General features: G+C 43.6%; 1 protein-coding gene and 1 long non-coding RNA gene across 6 annotated transcripts in view; one reads left to right on the forward strand and one right to left on the reverse strand.

Moving 5' to 3' along the window:
- The window catches only part of LOC146785412 (uncharacterized), a 36,800-nt gene extending 17,678 nt beyond the window's left edge, over window positions 1-19,122 (reverse strand). The window contains exon 1 of the long non-coding RNA XR_014970644.1: window positions 18,937-19,122. This is a non-coding gene — a long non-coding RNA (uncharacterized LOC146785412). The remainder of the gene's footprint in view (window positions 1-18,936) is intronic.
- Window positions 1-20,940, forward strand: part of SNED1 (sushi, nidogen and EGF like domains 1) — a 3,096,442-nt gene that overhangs the window by 1,035,631 nt on the left and 2,039,871 nt on the right. The gene's annotated exons all lie outside the window — the stretch shown is intronic.

The raw sequence follows: 20,940 nt of genomic DNA on the forward strand, positions 1-20,940 counted from the left end.
AAGGCTGCGTCATTAGACACTGAGTTCAGGCATACCAAACTTTATTCACTTATACCTTTTTCAGGCTACGTACGTGGGTGGCACAATCCGTGCTGCAGGCCCACGAATAGCGGTTGACTCACCAGCCCGGGCACCCGCAGTGCCCTTTACTGGAGACTGACAAGTAAGTCAAACATCCAATCATAACACAATTTACCACAGGAGCACCAGCACTTTACCACTGATCAGCAGTGCGAAAAGCGCGCAGAAACGTTACACCAGCAAAAATAGGTCAACAACCGGGAGGTCAGAAAGCAAAAACTCAGGGGAAACACGCCAAGTCTAACTATCTACTTCTCCATCGATGTACGTCTCCCCATTTCTTCAAAATGTGCATTAATTATTTTATTTGCAATCTCCTTCCTGACGCATTCAAACTTTCTAAATCCTTCTCAGTAAATTCTGATCTATATGGTTTTTGTAATATTTTAGATTTTTCCACTTCTATTCCAAATTCTAAAGCTGCTTCCACTATCTTCTCATGAAGATTCTTTGTTATCCATGTTATACTTTTGCACAAAAACAACAATTCTTCATCTCCATATGAATCTAATCTGTCTGGACTTGTCGTACCAATTATCATTTCTTCCAAATCCACTCTCAACTTGCTTACATCTATAGTTTTCGTTGGAGGCTCCTTCTTTTCTAGTCCTTTTTGCCAATTCTTCTAGATCTTCTGGTGAAAATCCAGTAGAATTTCCTTCCACTGAAGTAACAGTTGTTACTTTCTTCCTTGTATCTATGGGGGAAATTCTTTTTGGGGTTTTAGTCACAGTCTCAAGATTTGGGAGATCTAATAATTCGCTGTTCGAATCACTCTCACTAGTTTGATCTTCTAGCATTACTATCTCTTTTCTAACATCATTCTGTGAGACTGTCACATTTTGTGACTTTGGTGTACCTTGTTTGTCACCATATAATGGAATAACAGGACCAATAGTTACTGGCACTGTCAATGCATCAGCATTCAGACCTAGCTGATTTATTTTCTGAGTATCTGTTCCTTTATTTTATTTAATGCATCCCTTTCCTTTTCTTGTGATACTCGGATGACTGTTGGATCATATAGAACTTGTGGAACCAATGGTGTTCCCATCATTGGGGCACTTGGAGTTGTATCGCTAGCACTTTCTTGATAAGGCGGAGGTCTTTTGAATAAAATATCTTCCAACAACTCATCATCAGATTCATCACCCCCTATTCCAGTCACACCTATGTGTTTCGTTTTTTCTTTACATTTTCTCCCTTCTTGATCTTCAGCCATTAATACTGGATATAAACCCTCCGTTACTACAGCCCTTCTCCATCTTTTTATTTGATCTCCTCGAGTGTCAAATGGGTATCTGGGTAAAAATCCTCTATTTATTCTTCTGCCTCCTCTGTATTTCTCTCGTTCAAATGCCTCAACTTCCCATTCCTCCAAAGCCTCATACTGTGTTAACCTAGGATTTGGTTCTAATGAATTCATCCTATTTCTCAAATTCTGAAGAATCCTCACATTAAATGTACCATGTTCTGGGAAAGCTAGAACAACATCACCTTTCGTATCCTCCACCCAATTTTCCAACCACACACATGTATGATATCCACTTTCCATCATCATAAAGGAAGCAGGCGTGTTAGGAGGTGGCTTAAGAATTCCCTCCCTAGATACAATATGCTTGTCATTCCTAAAGAAATTCTGGATCTTATTAATCAGCTTCATTCTTCTGATTCTTGTAACTAACTAATTCAGTCAATAAAATCCCAAAACCCTTCCGTATTTTCACGAATCCTGTTTGTTAACAGTCGTCCTATACCAGCGCGACTCATGCCAACAATCCAATTAGGTTTCACTACGTATCCTTTTTCACAACCAATACCAGCACAGTACTTGTCTACTGATCAGTCAGAGCTTTCAGCGCTCCCACTTGTCTGACCAATGCCAGTGCGGCTCTTTGTGACATCAGTATCGCTCCTGCTACGGACCCTCCCTTTACAATCTACACTTTACACACGCCCGCTGTTTTAACCAATACCAGCGCGGCTCTCTTGTGACATCAGTATGACTCCTGTTACTGACCCTCCCTTGACAAGGTAATACAACAATATTTTTCTAACTTTTCTTTATAAATTTCTGTTAGTAACAAAGTAAAAACAGCGCTGCTCTGTCTGCTCCACTAAACCAAAGATAGTTTCTTCACTCGCTTCATAGAGAAAATACTTCCTGTCACTAAGAGTAAAAACTCGTGTTTACCCTTCACTTAAGCCACGGAAGGACCTATTACTTCTTTAGGGATCCTCCTCCTTTGGGTAAGGCCAAAGTTTCACAGGTGGGCCCTTTGCTATCACTCACACTCTACTCTTATACGATATATTCCCCAATATAACACCTACAATCCTGCATAGCTTTTAGGTATTATGACAGCAGACAAGTAACCTTCTGCAGTGTGATTTCCTTACCACACTCGTCTAAATTCCGTTGGCGGGATTCCCAGGTATCTCTGTACCTGTACTTCCAGACAACATAGAACACAACACTAACTCTTAGTGTTAAACATATAGCTAATAATCAGTAATCAATAATCTCCAAACTAATCAAAAATAACCATCCTCTTGCTATCAGAAAAACGGATCCAGCGAAAAGCCAGAGATGAACACTTCACAGTCAAAAAGAATTTCCATGGGCCCATATACACATTCAACTTTCCTGGCTTGTTCCGCTGGGGGTCAAGTTTTATAATTCCACTTCATCTCTGATTAGTTAATTCACTGTAACTTCAATTAATTTAAAGAAGTTATTCCAATACCTAACTAATCTTCAAAGATCAACACTCTTTCCTCTGGTCATTGGACCATTAGTTGAGTAGTTGATGGTGATATTAACAATTAACTAATTTTAAAAATCTTAAGTGAAATAACCACATACTCTAGGTAAGATTCAATAAATTTGTATCTAATCTCAGTCGTGAATGAACGTTCATTTGTAAAAATTCACAGTGCAAACTCCATCACTTTCATGGGAGACAAAATTCATTTAGCAAATACATTCAAAATTCACACTCATTCAACAAATCAATGCATTAAGAGTGGATAGATGTAGAGAGAAAGGCATAATATTCGTACATTTGCAAAAGATATGCAAATTTAAGACAGAATAATAGTTACCCAATGGTGATTACGGAAAACCAGCCCTTTGGCCAAAGGACTGGTGAAGGTCCCCTGATTAAGAATCAGGAGACAAAGACTATAGGACAGGATCAGGACAGGGCAATACTTACTAAACTTCTCTACAAACCCGACGTACCAGGGTGCAGCCCTCTCTTACACTCTCTCCCTCCTAGACATTCTTCGGAATCTTCAATCTAATTAGGTTGTCTTTCAGGTGTGAATCTTCCCAGTCTGTTTTCTCCTTTCCTCAGCAGCAGCAACTCTTGCCTCTCTTGAATCTTTCTCTCTCCGCATCAATGTCAATCTCGAATAACTCGCTCGCTCGCATGCCAAAAACTACATTTTAAGTCATTCTAGTTATAGTATTCTTTTCTATATGTCCCACCCTTAAAAGTTGCAAATCTGGATGGGATACGAACTTTGATTGGGCAGGGGAGTTGTTGTCACCTCATGCTGATATATTCCCTTTTTAATAATCCTCTTTTGTTTAACAAGCCCTTCCCCTTTAGCTCATTCATAACGTAATTCTACTTAATTCCCATATATCTAATGTTGCAAATCAAATAAACATTTTAAATGCAGTTCCACAGTCGAGAATCATTTTCACACCACTCTTGTCCTTGAATCTTGGCAGCCGTTCAACCACACAGTCATCGGGTCACATCATGACTTCACTGTGCATGTGTAGCTTGCCTCCATCTCGCTGCCATCTTTTCTTCATTATGAGTAACAGTAGGCCCAAACGTACACTATTAATAAAGGGGTCATAAACATATGTTAATTTCTCAAATACATGATTTTCACTGTTCACCACCCACTTCCACACTATCCCATGTTATTATCTCTTTCTTTAAGCAAAAGCATTAGCAGCAATAGCTCTTTTTAAATTCAGGCAAGCATATGCCAGGCATGCGGTGCCTCAAGACTTCATGTTAATAGTTCTTGCGCATGCGTAAGAATTTTCCCTCTCAAAGTGGGTTAGTCACATTACTATCTACGCAATCCTAGCTCGGACATGCGCAAAAAGCGTTTTCCAGTTTAAAGTGGGTTGTAGTCGCGTTGCATTTTATTCTTTGTTACTTAAGCATGCGTAAAGCTCTCTTCCCATATGTAAATTTTGTGCGCATATTAATTTCGTTTTCTTTACTATTTCTAACAATTTGTACTGGTAATGAGGAATTGCTCCGAGTAAGTTTCGTTTTCTTGAATCCTTGCTCCATCAAGAGTGTTGGGGGTTGTTAGAGTAGAGTGAGCAGCTGAAAAACACTAATCAAAAAGAACAAAGCAGTACTTTGTTCATGCACCATGGAAGAAAATGCGAACAAAGGGAAAATGAAACAGGCATGCCCTGACCAATCAAAAATCAGAAAATTAGAGCGATGATAAAGCCAACAAATAGTAATCCATGGTTGGGCTTCAAGCCACGCTTATGTAATTACAATTTCTCACAAGCGACAGTGCATTTACTGCCTCAGGTGAAACCTAAAAGAGGATTCAGCAATACTGTCAAATTATCCCATTGTTACCTTACTCAATGTTGAATTCAAAGTTTATGCGCACCTGTCCTAAAGGAATAGCAGCAATTTGTCAATGATAATACGCTGGTTCCTTAGTTCCTGAAGGGCTATCAGCCCCAGTGTGGCTCATATAACATTATTAGCATATTGATGGTTGTCCACTTGTACACCATTGTTTAAAAAAAATACAAATTCCCTGTTGGCTTGCTTTGTGGATTTTAAGGCAGCATTGGAAGGAGTCTGTAGAAATCATTATTAGTGTCAGTTGCATAAATTCTATCTGCTTAATTAAAAGCTATAATGTTACTTTTTGAAAACATTTGGATCCCAATTAAACTGAGGCTAGGGAATGCCATGACAGCTGGGATGTGACCAACTCATGGCCCAAAAGAAGGCACATTCTTGCCCTGCTGTTATTTATTTTATGTACCTTTATATATCTAAGACTTGGGGGTGTATTTAAATTTAGCTGTTTTATTTCCCCCAAAATTGTACATAACCTCAATACCATTTCTTCAGTTCATGGATAAAAGCTTGTTATTGGATTTAACTGGTCTACAAAGGGCAATTTTATTAGAGATAATGAACTAGAAATACATTCCAGTAAAACTCAAATTATTGTATTTGACAGGAAAACCATAAAGTGAAAATATTGGCAGCTTGGTAGCATTATGATTGAACGTGCTACCACTTGCAACTATCTCATATTGTGTCTAGAGCCCTGTGATCGTATAAAGTATCATCTGTTAACATTATAGCCTTATAGCCCGCCGTAGCGGGCTATACCGGCTGTTAATGGCCCGCTGCAGCGTTAAAGGCCCGAGCCGAAGGCGAGGGACTTTAACAACAGCAGCGGGCCATTAACAGCGGTATAGCCCTGCTACGAAGGGTTATAAGGCTATTAGAACATTCTGCCACTAGAGGGCAGAATGTTCTACCAAAACAAAGCCCTTCAGGGAGCGCGAGGGGATTGAAATCCCCTCAGGCTCCCTGAAGTCTTTGTTCACAGCCAGAGCTGTGAACAAAGACAATCATTGGAATGTTGGAGCTCCGGGCTTATACCGGCCAGTATTAGCCCGGAGCGCTCCATTGTCTTCAATGGAGCTGCCAACGTTCCAATGTTCTAATAAAGAATAACGCTTCTTGGCTCATTTTTCAGTACATAGGATATGCACTCAGCTCCCGAGTCACTTCTTAGAAAACATCTAAACAATTAACAATATTAAAATAATTAGCAGCTGCGAGTTACAGCCAAGCGGTGTTCCCTGGTAGATTGGCGAAGTGGTTGGGTTTTGCACGGTCTTCACTATTTAGAACAATATTTTTACTCCTGAGCTCTAATGAACACTGGCGAATTAGACTAGAATTTGGCCTGACTAGTCAACTACTGACCGCAATGTGATAATTTTTTTAAATCTTAGAACAAGTGTAGCTATCAGTTCTCCAACCAAAGGAATAATATGTAGCATCATACTAGGCACACTATTTCAGAACTGCTCATAAATTATCATGAAAATCTCTGGATTTGTTTGCTATTTGGAATAATAACAGTAATTATCGGCTGTTCACCCGTATTTTTAAACGACTGTTATGTATGGTGAAACAGTCTCATGGTATTTCTTATTAAAGGGACAGTGTTTCTTGGCACCTCAGCGGGGAAGACTACTGCTCCCAGCAAGCATCTGGCTGCTGGAGGGGCCGCGGCATCGGCACTTCCAGCACAGGAGCGCCTAAGTACAGCTGCAGATTCCCTCTGCACGGGACAGTGTTGCTTGGCACCACAGTGGGGGTGACTACTGCTCCCAGCAAGCACCTGGCTGCAGGAGGGACCGCGGCATTGCCATTTCCGGTCGTAGGAGCGTATAAGTACAGCTTCAGACTCCCGCTACACGGGACAGCATTTCTTGGCACCACAGCGGGGGTGACTACTGCTCCCAGCAAGCACTTGGCTGCTGGAGGGGCCACAGCATCGCCATTTCTGGCGCAAGAGCGTCTAAGTACAGCAGCAGACTCCTGCTGCGTGGGACAGCATTTCTTGGCACCACAGAGGGGGTGACTACTGCTCCCAAGAAGCACCTGGCTGCAGAAGGGACTGCGGCATCGCCATTTCCAGCGCAGGAGTGCCTAAGTACAGCGGCGGACTCCCGCTGCACGGGACGTGCCCGGGCTTAGCCTGGGCCATGGACAGGCCCATACTGCACCCAGAGGAGGTTGGGCTGGTCCCCCCTGTAACGTTAAACTGTGTTTACTTAAGGAGAAGAAAGCGATTCAGGCTGCCACGGAGAACGATCACCTCACTAGATAACCTTTTGGCAAAAGCTACTACTGCTCTGGTTAAAAAAATTGCGATTGCAGAACGGAGGCTGTCTTTAGGAGCTGGGGGGCACCCAACGGATTTTTTACCCCTATTCAGCCAGGCCGTTACACACCCCATAGCTGACCAGATCACTGGCTGGGACCCTCCCCAAACATCTTTACACAGCCACCGAAAGCAAACGAGGCCCACCCAAAGCTTCCCAAGCTACCACCTCCAAACAACCAAGAAAGAGAAATCCCTTGCAGGTCACAGCAAATAACCTGGCCCCTCAACAGAATAACGCCAGATCTCACTTTAAGCTGGGAGGCCGTTGAGGTGAATTTAAAAAAACGAATAGACCTAATTGTCACCCGTTTAGACGCCATTGAACGAACTCTTGCTGATTTAGCGTTAAAAAAATTGATACCACCACCTGAGTCACAGGCTGGGGGGAGGGGGGAATTGACAATCCCAGCATACGCAAATTTGAATCATGGCACTACTACTCATAATCTGCCCCAGGGTCAAGAAAAGGAAAACCTGGCCGTAGCCAGCCAAAGCATAGACGGGACTCACCCTGACAATATAGAGACCCCTTCGAACTACAGTCCAGCCGAACCTAGTCCCCTTCGGCCCCATTATAGGTACACACCAGGCAGATTCTGCAACCATCATCTCAAGTGCGCAAGCAGCCCCCACACACTAATATTAGTATAGCTAGTGTACAGCTTCCTAACCCCATAAAGAGTAGCGACCCCTTGACCCTGAACTTACCTCCTGCGGCATGTCCCCTTCTGATAATCATGGTAAAATTCCACCGCTCAGTTTCCCAAAAGAAATCAACTGCTCAATTGATGGCTAAGGCTTGGCATTGACTGTCTCACATTGCTAACATGGAGCACCTAATACAAGACCACCTGATAATGGCCAGAAGAATCTCCTTGGTAGGCTTAGCCCCAAAATCAATAAAAAACGACTGCATCGTCCTCACTTTTGATAATCCCTGGCTGGTGAGGCACCTGTTATGCCAATTACCGACAGCACCCTCCTCACAGTCCTGGATCTTTACAGTCCCACTGGGTTTTTTCTATAAACCACCATCTATACTTAAAAACAATATCGAAAAATTTAGACCCCAGGTAAATACCAACCTATATTGTATCCCCCTCCGGTTATTAACAATATATCCCTAGAAAATATATTTGCTCTGCAGAACATTGTAAAGATAAGATGCTTAATAGGTTACTTGTAATTGTCTCGTATAACAATGAATTTGTTATCCTGTAACCTGTTTCATTTTATTTTATGGTTTTATCCTCTTTTTTCTTTTTACTTGTCATATGTTTAACCCTAATATCGCTGTTTGTCTTCTCTTCAATCCTCATGAAATTTGTATGTATTTAATTTGCTGGTGATAAAATAAAAATTAAAATTAAACTTATGTTTGCTGCACTTGAGGACTTGGTACAATTGTGATTGACTCAGTCCCCCCTCTAATCCATCACCTCCACCTAGCACATTAGAGTCCGGAGTTGAGGGAGCACCATTGAGGCTATGTGCCATGTCTGTACTGGTGGCCTGGCCACTATGAGCCCTGACTCTCACGATTCACCTAGCACACCACCTATTGCCCCGTCCCTTCTTGACCAAGAAGCAATCTCACTCCTCTCATGGAATATAGCTGGCCTCAATAACAAAAAAGGTAGCTTGGCATGGGAATCTGAGCTGTGGGATGCCAGATTTATCTGCTTACTGGAGACCTGGGAACAGAATCCTTTTTTTCTAAATGGTTACCATTCCTTTTTTTGTCCTCTCTAATTTAGGCAGGGCTAAAGGGGGCCTAATAACACTCATTGCTAGCACTATCCCGTTTGATAAGATAGATTTTATGAACAGTCCCACCTACTTCCACATTGTAGTAGTCAGGGGATGGAAGAGTCCTGACCTACTGTTAATAAATGTTTATTATAATAATTTTATAAACCCAGCAGAAGTGGCAGAAGAATTGGGGCAAAAAATGGAGGAGTTGCTCTCTCACTATACCAGATCGCCATTCATTATTTGGGTTGGCGACTTTAAAACTCATACTTGTAAACATACTGAAGCTAGTATTTGCGGGGTAACTGATGTAAAGGGCCATCTTATTGCACATTTCAATCACCACAAGTACAGAAACATCTTAAATAACTTGCTGATGTCGTGGGATTTGGAAATTGCTAAACCAACATGCACTATCCCGGGCCACATGGCTGCAACATTATATCGGTTATTGATTTTATCTTGTTCCAACATCCTCAAGTAGCAGCCTTAAAAATTTCGAGGTTGTGTGAATTTACCTTACTGTATTTTACGTTTAACTGGCACTCCCCTAAAAAATTATGAGTTAAACATGTACCCAAACCAATTCTAGCTAGTAAAAATGGCTATATTTTAAATAAGGAGAACATTGAGCCTATTATAATACTGTCTGAAATAGTGTCTTCTTCTTACCAGGAGATCTGCTTATTTCTAGACCTATAGTCTATTGAAAACCAAATTGTGGAAGCCCTTAGTGGCATTTTAATCTCTGTGAAAGATTTATTAACTCGACAAACTTCTCACAAGACACTTCTTCCATCTAAGTGGTTTGAAAGAAACTGTTCAAAAGCCTCAGTGGACCAACACAAAGCACTTAAACTGCGACCCAGAGACCAAATCTATATCAGAAGCCTTAGGTCTACTTATAAATCCGTCAGGCTAAAGAGAAAAAGGGCGATCTCTATGGAAGCTTGGGAGAATTTAAGATTAGCTTCACTATCCAAAGATAGTAAATCATTCTGAAAAGTGGTTAACAGCATTCTCTTCTAGGAGAAAGGTGAGCCAAAATTGGACCTCCCTATAGATGAGGCCACATGGATTAATCACTTCCAAAACATATTCCAAGAACAGCCTGTTATAGCTGTAGAGACATCGGCACCACACTCAAGCGCTCCGTCAGTGCTGAAGTTTTCCATAGACGAAGTAGAACTTGCACTATCTCAATCACCAGCACTGAAGGCACCTGTACCTGACAGGGCCCCATTGAATGTCTTCTTAACCAAGAAACCTCCGTGGACCCCGGCCCTGACCCCAGCTTTCAACACTATAGTTGAAGCTGGCCCCCTGCCGTCTTGGAGACAGTCTGTGATAGTTCCAATCCATAAAAAGGGGAGTGGCGCAGACCCAGCAAACTATTATCCAATCTTCCTTTTGGACAGTACGGCAAAACTAATAGGCAGACTAAATAGATTGGAAGAATGGGCAACTGAGAATAACATCCTTGAGGAAGCCTAATACGGCTTTAGGAAGGGAAGGGCACAACAGATCAGTGCCTCAACCTTGTCCTAATTACCGCCAAATATGTCACCACAAAATTATGGACCTGTCCACTGCCTTTGACTGCGTGAACCACAGCAAACTGTGGTTCATCATGTAGTCAATGGCAGTGGACCCATCCGTAATTTTCTTCATTAGAGACCTTTATAGCCACCCAGAAGTGGTAGTCTGATATGGGAAACAGATGGAATGCTCAAAACCTTTTAGGATTAATAAGGGGGTGAGACGGGTCTGTTTCCTTGCCCCCTTCCTTTTCTCCCTCTATACAAACAAAGTGTCTGAGGTGCTGAGTGAAAAATGCAATGACGTTCCAGTGGTAGGCACACTCCCATTTCCTGGCATGCTCTATGCAGATCATGCAGTTTTACTGGCCAGAACCCTAAAGGCCCTACAGCTTTCTATTGAGATATACTATTTTTTATTTCGCAAAGTTATGCCTACATGTCAACAAAACTAAGTCCTACGTGACGGCTGTGGGCAGGGACAAGAAGAAAAAATTAATGCTTCATCATATAAATGTACAAAAAAGGATGGGCAGCGCACTCCTGTTAACTAGCTGATCAATAAATTAGTACTAAATGATATAGGTGCTGCAGCGTAATGCTCGCTGTCAATCGAGCATGTAAAAAACTGGAAGAAAGGACAACCAACTGATGGTTGACACTGCGCACTGTGCTAAGGGTAACTAAGTTACAGATGGTTAATCACATTGGCAAAACGATCAATGAATACAAAAATGTTGCGTTCATAAAGACATATATTTTCAACATATATGTAAAAGCAATATCACATTACATCATCATATGAAAATCAAAATGTATACATAATGGTGGTCATCCACCACAAACAGTTCAGAAGTGAAATATGCTACATAATACTTTTGGGTAGTCACAAGATGGTGTGTTGGTAAGCCCAATGCATTTCGGGACTAAGCTGTCCCTTCATCAGGGGCGATCTGTGAAAAAATACATGATTATCATAATCAATAACAAATGCTGGGTGTTTACATACAAGAAGAGTCCATGGTGGAGGAGTTATGAATCATATGTTAGATAATACATGCCATTAACCCAGACGTATGATGGACAGACCTTACAATTACTGCTGCAAACAAGTGGAAATGTAATATAGACACCCAGAAACGTGGTTGCATCAAGACGATGCAAGTGACTCAGGAGAAAACCGATAAGAATGGAATATAGTGATCCAGGATAAGTATGTAGTGTAGTGCAAGAAATATAATATAAAAAAATGATGGCTGGAAAAGCCTCACCTCAAGTATTATGTTTTTAGATCTACAAGAAGAAATGGGGATGCTCGTGTACAACAGTCTGCAAATGGATGAACTGAAAGGCAAAGGAAGAGAGTGTAAAACCAAGTGTCTGCATAGAGACAGAATCTATAAGGGAAAGAGAGTGTAGCCCTACTTACCGACTGTGTGGTATTAACAAATGATGGGAAGTAAACTGAAAGAGATGCAAGGAAACATCGTTTTAAAGATGATACGAAGTGAAAACAGTGAGGTTCGTTATAACGCTGATAGTGATTGCCCCGAGTACGATCACAATACTCACTTTAAAAAGAAAGAGGGAGATGGCGTACCAAAGCCTCAGTAAAGTTGGGAGTGTCACGTGAAGGGAACACGGTGATCTGTAGCGAGCCCAAACTTCAATAGATTACGTGAAAACTATTGTGCTCGTTCTGGCGCTGGGGCAAGCGCTGTAATAAATGATGAAAATGACGAGTGTCAAAAAAACATGGCATACTGCAATAGCGGGTAGTAATAGAGTTACTGGTTCACTACTGCACAGGTGCAGGATACTTACTCAAGAGTGCCGATGGCGATGTGAAGACCGATAAACACACTGGCGTCCTGTTGTAACGGCAGGATGTTCAGGTGTGGATAGCGCGCCAATAAATGGGATTTCGATAGCGGAAACGAAAGGTCAGGGAACTGATGAAAAGAGAAAGTGGACTAGTAGGTGACGCCATGTTAAGTCGGTGTATCAACAAAACGGCAGAAACGCCGGAAATGGGGAATGACTATTGAACATCTAGAATGGAGAATATGGAGCAGTGTGTAAAAAAATTAACCGGTTAAAAGTGTGAAATAGATGTGAGCTAGTAAGAGAACCAAGGAAAGAAAACATAAATAAAAAAATAAAGATTGGGACAGGTGGGTATCTGAGTACATGGCTGATATGAGATAGTAGGTGACGCCATGTTAAGTCGGTGTATCAACAAAACGGCAGAAACGCCGGAAATGGGGAATAACTATTGAACATCTAGAATGGTGAATATGGAGCAGTGTGTAAATGAATAACCGGTAAAACGTGTGAAATAGATATGTGCTAGTAAGAGAACAGAGAAAAGAAAACATAAATAAAAAATAAAGATTGGGACAGGTGGGTATCTGAGTACATGGCTGATATGAGATAGGTTTAATACTAAGGGAAGATATGGCATCTAAGGTTTGTAGAGATTTAAAAGAGTGTTTAAAATGATTGTGTAAACAGGAATTGCCGATGAAGATCGGTATAGTTAGAAAATGTGTGCTGATTAGCAACAAGAGGAAAGGTGCATGACCATATAGTAAAGGTGTTGAAAAAGAGGACAGTAGTGAGTCTCAAGGTAAATGAAAAACTGGTACAAACAAGAGAAAATTTTATGTTTACAGGAAGCATGATAAGTCTAAACGGTCATTAAGCCCACACGGGGCTAAGGTCTGCAATTTCTGAATCCAGAAGATCTCCTTGCGTAGAAGTAAATTGGTAGTGTCTACGCCTGGTCTGACATCAATGGTTTCAATAATCTGAAAACGGAGTTGGGAAATTGTGTGTTTAGCTTCTGACCAATGCATGGCGAGACTTGAAGTGCTGCTTTTATTCCTAATCCTGGATTTGTGTTCTGTGATGCGAGTTTTTACTTTCCGCTCGGTTTTGCCTACATAGGCCTTGCCACAAACTCGCAAATGTCATGCATGCATACACTGCAATAATGTAATAACAGGAAACATTTTAGGAAACATTTTAACTCATCCCACATCAGGTTCCAAAATGTCCTTGCAACACAACAGTGATTGCAATACCACCCATGTCATCTACTGTATCAAATGCCCTTGTGGCAAGGCCTATGCATTGGTCAGAAGCTAAACACACAATTTCCCAACTCCGTTTTCAGATTATTGAAACCATTGATGTCAGACCAGGCGTAGACACTACCAATTTACTTCTAGGCAAGGAGATCTTCTGGATTCAGAAATTGCAGACCTTAGCCCCGTGTGGGCTTAATGACCGTTTAGACTTATCATGCTTCCTGTAAACATAAAATGTTCTCTTGTTTGTACCAGTTTTTCATTTACCTTGAGACTCACTACTGTCCTCTTTTTCAACACCTTTACTATATGGTCATGCACCTTTCCTCTTGTTGCTAATCAGCACACATTTTCTAACTATACCGATCTTCATCGGCAATTCCTGTTTACACAATCATTTTAAACACTCTTTTAAATCTTTACAAACCTTAGATGCCATATCTTCCCTTAGTATTAAACCTATCTCATATCAGCCATGTACTCAGATACCCACCTGTCCCAATCTTTATTTTTTATTTATGTTTTCTTTTCTCGGTTCTCTTACTAGCACATATCTATTTCACACGTTTTACCGGTTATTCATTTACACACTGCTCCATATTCACCATTCTAGATGTTCAATAGTTATTCCCCATTTCCGGCGTTTCTGCCGTTTTGTTGATACACCGACTTAACATGGCGTCACCTACTATCTCATATCAGCCATGTACTCAGATACCCACCTGTCCCAATCTTTATTTTTTTATTTATATTTTCTTTCCTTGGTTCTCTTACTAGCTCACATCTATTTCACACTTTTAACCGGTTATTTTTTGACACACTGCTCCATATTCTCCATTCTAGATGTTCAATAGTCATTTCCCATTTCCGGCGTTTCTGCCGTTTTGTTGATACACCGACTTAACATGGCGTCACCTACTAGTCCACTTTCTCTTTTCACCAGTTCCCTGACCTTTCGTTTCCGCTATCGAAATCCCATTTATTGGCGCGCTATCCACACCTGAACATCCTGCCGTTACAACAGGACGCCAGTGTGTTTATCGGTCTTCACATCGCCATCGGCACTCTTGAGTAAGTATCCTGCACCTGTGCAGTAGTGAACCAGTAACTCTATTACTACCCGCTATTGCAGTATGCCATGTTTTTTTGACACTCGTCATTTTCATCATTTATTACAGCGCTTGCCCCAGCGCCAGAACGAGCACAATAGTTTTCACGTAATCTATTGAAGTTTGGGCTCGCTACAGATCACCGTGTTCCCTTCACGTGACACTCCCAACTTTACTGAGGCTTTGGTACGCCATCTCCCTCTTTCTTTTTAAAGTGAGTATTGTGATCGTACTCGGGGCAATCACTATCAGCGTTATAACGAACCTCACTGTTTTCACTTCGTATCATCTTAAAACGATGTTTCCTTGCATCTCTTTCAGTTTACTTCCCATCATTTGTTAATACCACACAGTCGGTAAGTAGGGCTACGCTCTCTTTCCCATATAGATTCTGTCTCTATGCAGACACTTGGTTTTACACTCTCTTCCTTTGTCTTTCAGTTCATCCATTTGCAGACTGTTGTACACGAGCATCCCCATTTCTTCTTGTAGATCTAAAAACATAATACTTGAGGTGAGGCTTTTCCAGCCATCATTTTTTTATATTATATTTCTTGCACTACACTACATACTTATCCTGGATCACTTTTTCCATTTTTCTTGCACTATATTCCATTCTTATCGGTTTTCTCCTGAGTCACTTGCATCGTCTTGATGCAACCACGTTTCTGGGTGTCTATATTACATTTCCACTTGTTTGCAGCAGTAATTGTAAGGTCTGTCCATCATACGTCTGGGTTAATGGCATGTATTATCTAACATATGATTCATAACTCCTCCACCATGGACTCTTCTTGTATGTAAACACCCAGCATTTGTTATTGATTATGATACTCATGTATTTTTTCACAGATCGCCCCTGATGAAGGGACAGCTTAGTCCCGAAATGCATTGGGCTTACCAACACACCATCTTGTGACTACCCAAAAGTATTATGTAGCATATTTCACTTCTGAACTGTTTGTGGTGGATGACCACCATTATGTATAAATTTTGATTTTCATATGATGATGTAATGTGATATTGCTTTTACATATATGTTGAAAATATATGTCTTTATGAACGCAACATTTTTGTATTCATTGATCGTTTTGCCAATGTGATTAACTATCTGTAACTTAGTTACCCTTAGCACAGTGCGCAGTGTCAACCATCAGTTGGCTGTCCTTTCATCATATAAATGGCAGAAAGCTGGACAGAGTGGATAATTTCATGTATTTGGGCATCTTCTTTGATGACAACTACATTGGGCCACGATGTTCAGGAATAGAGTGAACCTACTGGCCAAAAGTCTAGCTGGCATTTGGAAGTTTAGAAGAAAGATTGGGAATAAACCAGTCAAAGAAATGCTAGAAATCTACTCTGCAAAAACATTATCCATAGCAACTTATGGCGCAGCAATCTAGGGAACAGCACATATTGACTCTTTACAAGTAATAGAAGACAAATTCTTAAAGAGATTACTGTCCATCCCTAGTGCTTGTCCAAAGATCTTAGTTCATAAGTAACTAGGCTTTCAGTTTATATCTGACACCTTGAAAATGGCCCGCTTCTAGCCTGGCTTTCAATCTGGAAAAGGGAATTCGTCCCTTTAAACCAAATAGTCTTAAAGGATATTTTATCCTTGGATCAAGCTTCCTCGATTACCTGCGTAGCATATGTGAAACAGTCATATAGCGAATTAGACCTAGCATTTCTGTTTATCTCACCGTCCAAGTACATATCTTTCTCTAAATGTAGTTTAAAAGAACTTTTTATCGCTGAATGAACTCAAGAGGAGTGGCACAAAAATCAAACGAAAACCACAGTTATCACATACAGAGCATCACCAACTGTGAGTACCGGGCACCTATATTATCTTTCATTTGTTCCTAACAGTAGACATCATTTTGTTCTGGTCAGATTTAGACCGAATTACATTCTGCTAATGACTGGGTACCCAACCCAAGTTTACTCGGTAAACCAGTTGTCTTTGTCCTTGTGACGCTTCTTCCAGCCAATCCACCTTGCACCTTCTACTTTTTGCACATTTTACAAGGCAGAGAGGAAAAAATTTATCATTCCACTGTTGAAAAAACATAGCTTACCAGGCCCTTGTAACCCTTCAACTATTGGAAACCCCACCTCTATGTTTTGTGATTGCAAATTTTGTACTTGCCTTCTTAAAGATCAGAAAGGTGAACATTACACCTTAGGAGGTACACATGCCCAGAGTCTGTACTACTAACCTTGTAGTTGCAACGTCGCATTTATGCTAATGGTACCATTGAATTACACTATTCTACCCTCACAGTCATCCCTATGAATTTGATACTGCTTTTTAAATTGTTTTTTGATCGGTTTTGGCTGAAAAGATGGTTTTTATATGATGTATATTATTTATATTTGTATGTACTTTTTATGCATTTATCTAAATGCGAAATAAAGTTGATGATGATATTAAAGCTAAATTATTTTTTGAGTTATGCTGCTTGCAAGCCTCAGAACGTTTTATTATTTTTATCTTCTCTAAGTTTCCATTAGAAGGCAAGGTCAAGATGGCAGTGGAGTAGGAGAAGAGTTTCTGTCCTCCTTCTCGACCAGTTGATGAAAGGTGCTCCTCCTTGACCCTAGAGGCTTGTTTACAGCTTTATATAGTGTGAGTTTGGCCCAAGGGCATTGGAAAACTTTACATGAGCACCAGATTACATTACACAAAGTGAGATTTAGTTTTTTTAGACATGGGAAGTGTGATAGGACAAGAAGTAATCCTAGCCACTGTGTTTGAGAAGAAAGGGATTTATTATTTTCAGCCTTCTATTGTGCGTTTCACTATTCTTCTTGTGCTCCACTCGAGTTCCTCTTCACTTGTAGGGATGCCAAGGTATCTTCACTCCTCTTCTCCCCTTCTCTGTTCTTCGTCTTTCCTCGCTCTTGCCCTCGGGGGAAATAGTCAGGCCCGTGGCTGTTAACAGCATATACCATTAAATGTGAAGCCCTTCACCAGTCACCACCGCACCCCTCTGCAAGGTCGATGGGGAGCAGAAACCCACCCGCTTCAATGCCTCCCCTGGAGACAGTACTTGCCTTGAGCCGTGACCTCTGACAGGAGTCACAGCAGCCCCGTCTTGTCTTGCCTTCCCTTGGTGTAGTATCCGGCTGAATACATTCTAGTGTTCCACTTCTCCTGTAACCCACACTGAACACCCACCCACCACAGGCATCACCAGTCAGGTGACCCTGACAATAAAAGGGTCCGAGCGCACGTGCTCTGGGCCAGTTATCTACCCATACCAACTGTGTCTGTGTGATCCTTATCTGAGTATGTGGGCCTAGCGCCCGCCAACTCTACATTGGCGATGAGGGGGCTGTGCCCGTGCATGCATCAGCCGGGCAGATGAGAAAAGGGGGAGAGAGCTGCCGTGTGAAAGGCACCCCCTGCGAGGTGGCGCACCGCCCGCCTAATGGCCCGCGGGGCAGATGAAGAGCCCCGGGCCCGAACGCTGTGAAGAAGGTTCGCGGGAGCCCACCCCGCACCTGGTATGCCTGCACCCTGGGGAGGAGGTGCCCGACACGCCTGACAGCCCATGGGGCGGGAGGAAGCCCCGGGTGAAAAAGCAGCTGGGCGGGAGCCCACTCCCGCCTCTGCAGGATCCGCTGCCGAGCTGCCCGGCGTGACGAGAAGCCCAGGACGGCGGAGTTGCAGCACGAGCAGGGCCGGACTGCCAGGATGCCAGCCAATGCCGCAGACTGAAAGAAGTGAGTGGCGAGCGGGTGGAAGGTGAGCCCGAAGCGTGATCCGTAGGGGCAGCGATGCAGACTAGAGGAATGGAGTACTTACCCACCCCCCCACCCCGCGAGTGAATGGTACTCTGCCCCGCCATGGAGCAAGCGGTCCCCCCCCCCCCCCCCCCCCCCCCGCCTGCAGCTAAGGGAGCTGAGAGGCTGCTGCGGCGGGGTGAGAGAGGGAGAGAAAGGACAATGTGCGGCCCACGGCTGCGAGAAAATTCATGGGAGCAAATGGGGAGCGAGCGCGCAGTGCATAATGAGCACCGCGCAGGAAGGGTAGCAGCATGTCGGCGCCGGTTAGGCGTGAGAACCCCCACACGGCATGGAGGCCTGGCACCGAAGTTTCTGGCAGTAGCTCCAGCCCCGCGCAGCTCGTGAAGTGTGAGGCTGCTGCGGAGGAGCGGGGGCAATAAGAGAGCGAGTGGCCGTCCTCGGCACAGAGCAACCGCCTAAAGCACGCACAGCAGGAAGAGGCAGAATAACCCCATCAGAGCAGGCAAACATGGGGTGGAGTACCGTGTGTGCAGCGGTAAAGGCGTTGTGAGGGCCGCTGTGCAGCAGGCAACGAGGGCCCTGATTACACATGATTAGGTCAATGAAAGGACTTACTGGGGAGACGAGGACGATCTCCTGTAGACCTTCGGTGTCCCGGGCGAGGGGCGAGCTGAAGGGGTGCCAGCTCAGGAGGCGGCGTGTGCAAGGCCATCAGGAGTCCCGAGGCAGACCCATGTGATTCAGGGACATAGACAGAAAAGTACACGAGGCCCGCAGTGTATGTGAGGCTCCTGGGGCCGATCGGAGCGCTGCCGGGCAAGAGACGGAGCAACAGCGCTACCTGGTGGGCATTTCACGCTATCGCATTTGGGAATGTAAGTAATGTAGGCAGGACAGACCTGCAACAAGGACTACACTGGTGTGGTCCCCGATTCTCCTGAGACGTTCAGAAAGGTATTTTCATACAGCACACAGTAAACGGACAGTGTGAAAAAGACCCTACCTGGGTTTAGAGTGCCTATGCCCTGTGGGGGAAGTCACAAGGGGAGCCGAGGTCACGAGAAGCCTTGTACCGGCGCACCCTGAGAAGAACGGAAAAGCGGGAGGCTGTAGTTCCAAGCAAACAGCCTAAGCCCACGTGTCATGTAAGGCAACACTGCCATCTAGTGGCTGAGTCCAGGTACTGCCTTAGGAAGGAAAAGGCAATGAGCAGGAAAGTGCCAGGAGTGCATAAATGTAGCACAGAGAGCGCAGTGAGTGCAACAGCACCGGGACACAAGGAAGAGCACTGAGGTATACTGATGATCAGCATTGAGAGGCAGGTTCAGGCTGCTTAAGTGCAGGAAAAGAAAGAAGGCAAAAGTACCAAATGCAAAGCTTAGCAGCTCTGGGCCAGCTATGACACATCAAAGCAGAGTGAAGACATACACAACTGCCTACGCCGAGGTGGCAGACACCCCACAAGGGTCCCCGTAAGGGTTTTTTTCAAATGACAAGCTACCTAGACGGGCGTGAAGGTATGCTGTGACACCCATAAGCGAGAGATGGTCACTGCAGCAGTACAGATGACAGTGAAGCACTGCACACAGAAACTGGGCAGAAGCTAAGACAACAGCCCAAAGCAGCAAGTCTCTGAAAGGACCGAAGGGCGCAGTCAGGAGCGCGCCGAAGCAATGCGACTGTGGAGAGAAGATGTTGCGCAGACCACCAGAAGCACGAAGACCCGAAAAGGGGTAAGAAGCTGACCTGCCAGATGGTCGCAAGGGGAAAGATGCCGACCTGCCAGATGGTTGCAAGGAGGAAGAAGTCGACCTGCCAGATGGTCGCAAAGACGTAGAAGCTGACCTGCCAGATGGTTGCAAGGAGGAAGAAGTCGACCTGCCAGATGGTCGCAAAGAGGAAGAAGCCGACCTACCAGATTGTCGCAAGGACGCCGCCGACCTACAAGAGGTCAGAGAGCAAACTGACCTCAGAAGTGGTCAGAGCAGAGTGACCTGCGAAGAAGAGATCTGACAAGAGGTCCGTGAAGTAAACGACCGAGCAGATGTCCATGAAGAGAACCCTAGGAGAGGTCCGCGAAGAGGACCAGGAAGAGACGGAAGAGAAGTCCAACGACATCAACTTGAAGTCAGAAGTAATCGAATGAAAGAATGTTGCAATGACAGGTCCAGTCACAGAGCGAAGTGAAGACAGTGTCCTAGTGCTTGGACAAGACCAGGGGGAAACGTGCGGAGTGCACGCTACATGGAGAAGCCTGATTAGGGTGAACAGGCATGAGAGAAGACCAGACCGCGTCGCGAAGGAAGGAAAGAGAAGACAGATCTTGAGTGGCAAGACGCCATGACGAAGGAAGAGAACAGAGGAGAAAAGCAAAGGTGTGCGGGACAAGTCAACTCACACACCAGAAAGGAACACACCTGAAGAAGAGAGAGCGAAGGTGCAAGAACATCAAAACACGGTGCCTGGAAAACATCAGCACCACTGGGAGTACACATCTACGTGCGAACCCGAAGGTCACCCGGTGACGACAAAGGCGAGCAGGCCGGTCCATTGTTAACAACCACCTCTGGGATGGAACGTGCACAGGACCGTGGATATCCAAGGGGCAGAGGCCTCAGG

The sequence above is a fragment of the Triturus cristatus genome, chromosome 11 (assembly GCF_964204655.1).
Source record: "Triturus cristatus chromosome 11, aTriCri1.1, whole genome shotgun sequence".
In the NCBI taxonomy this organism is placed as follows: Eukaryota; Metazoa; Chordata; class Amphibia; order Caudata; family Salamandridae; genus Triturus; species Triturus cristatus.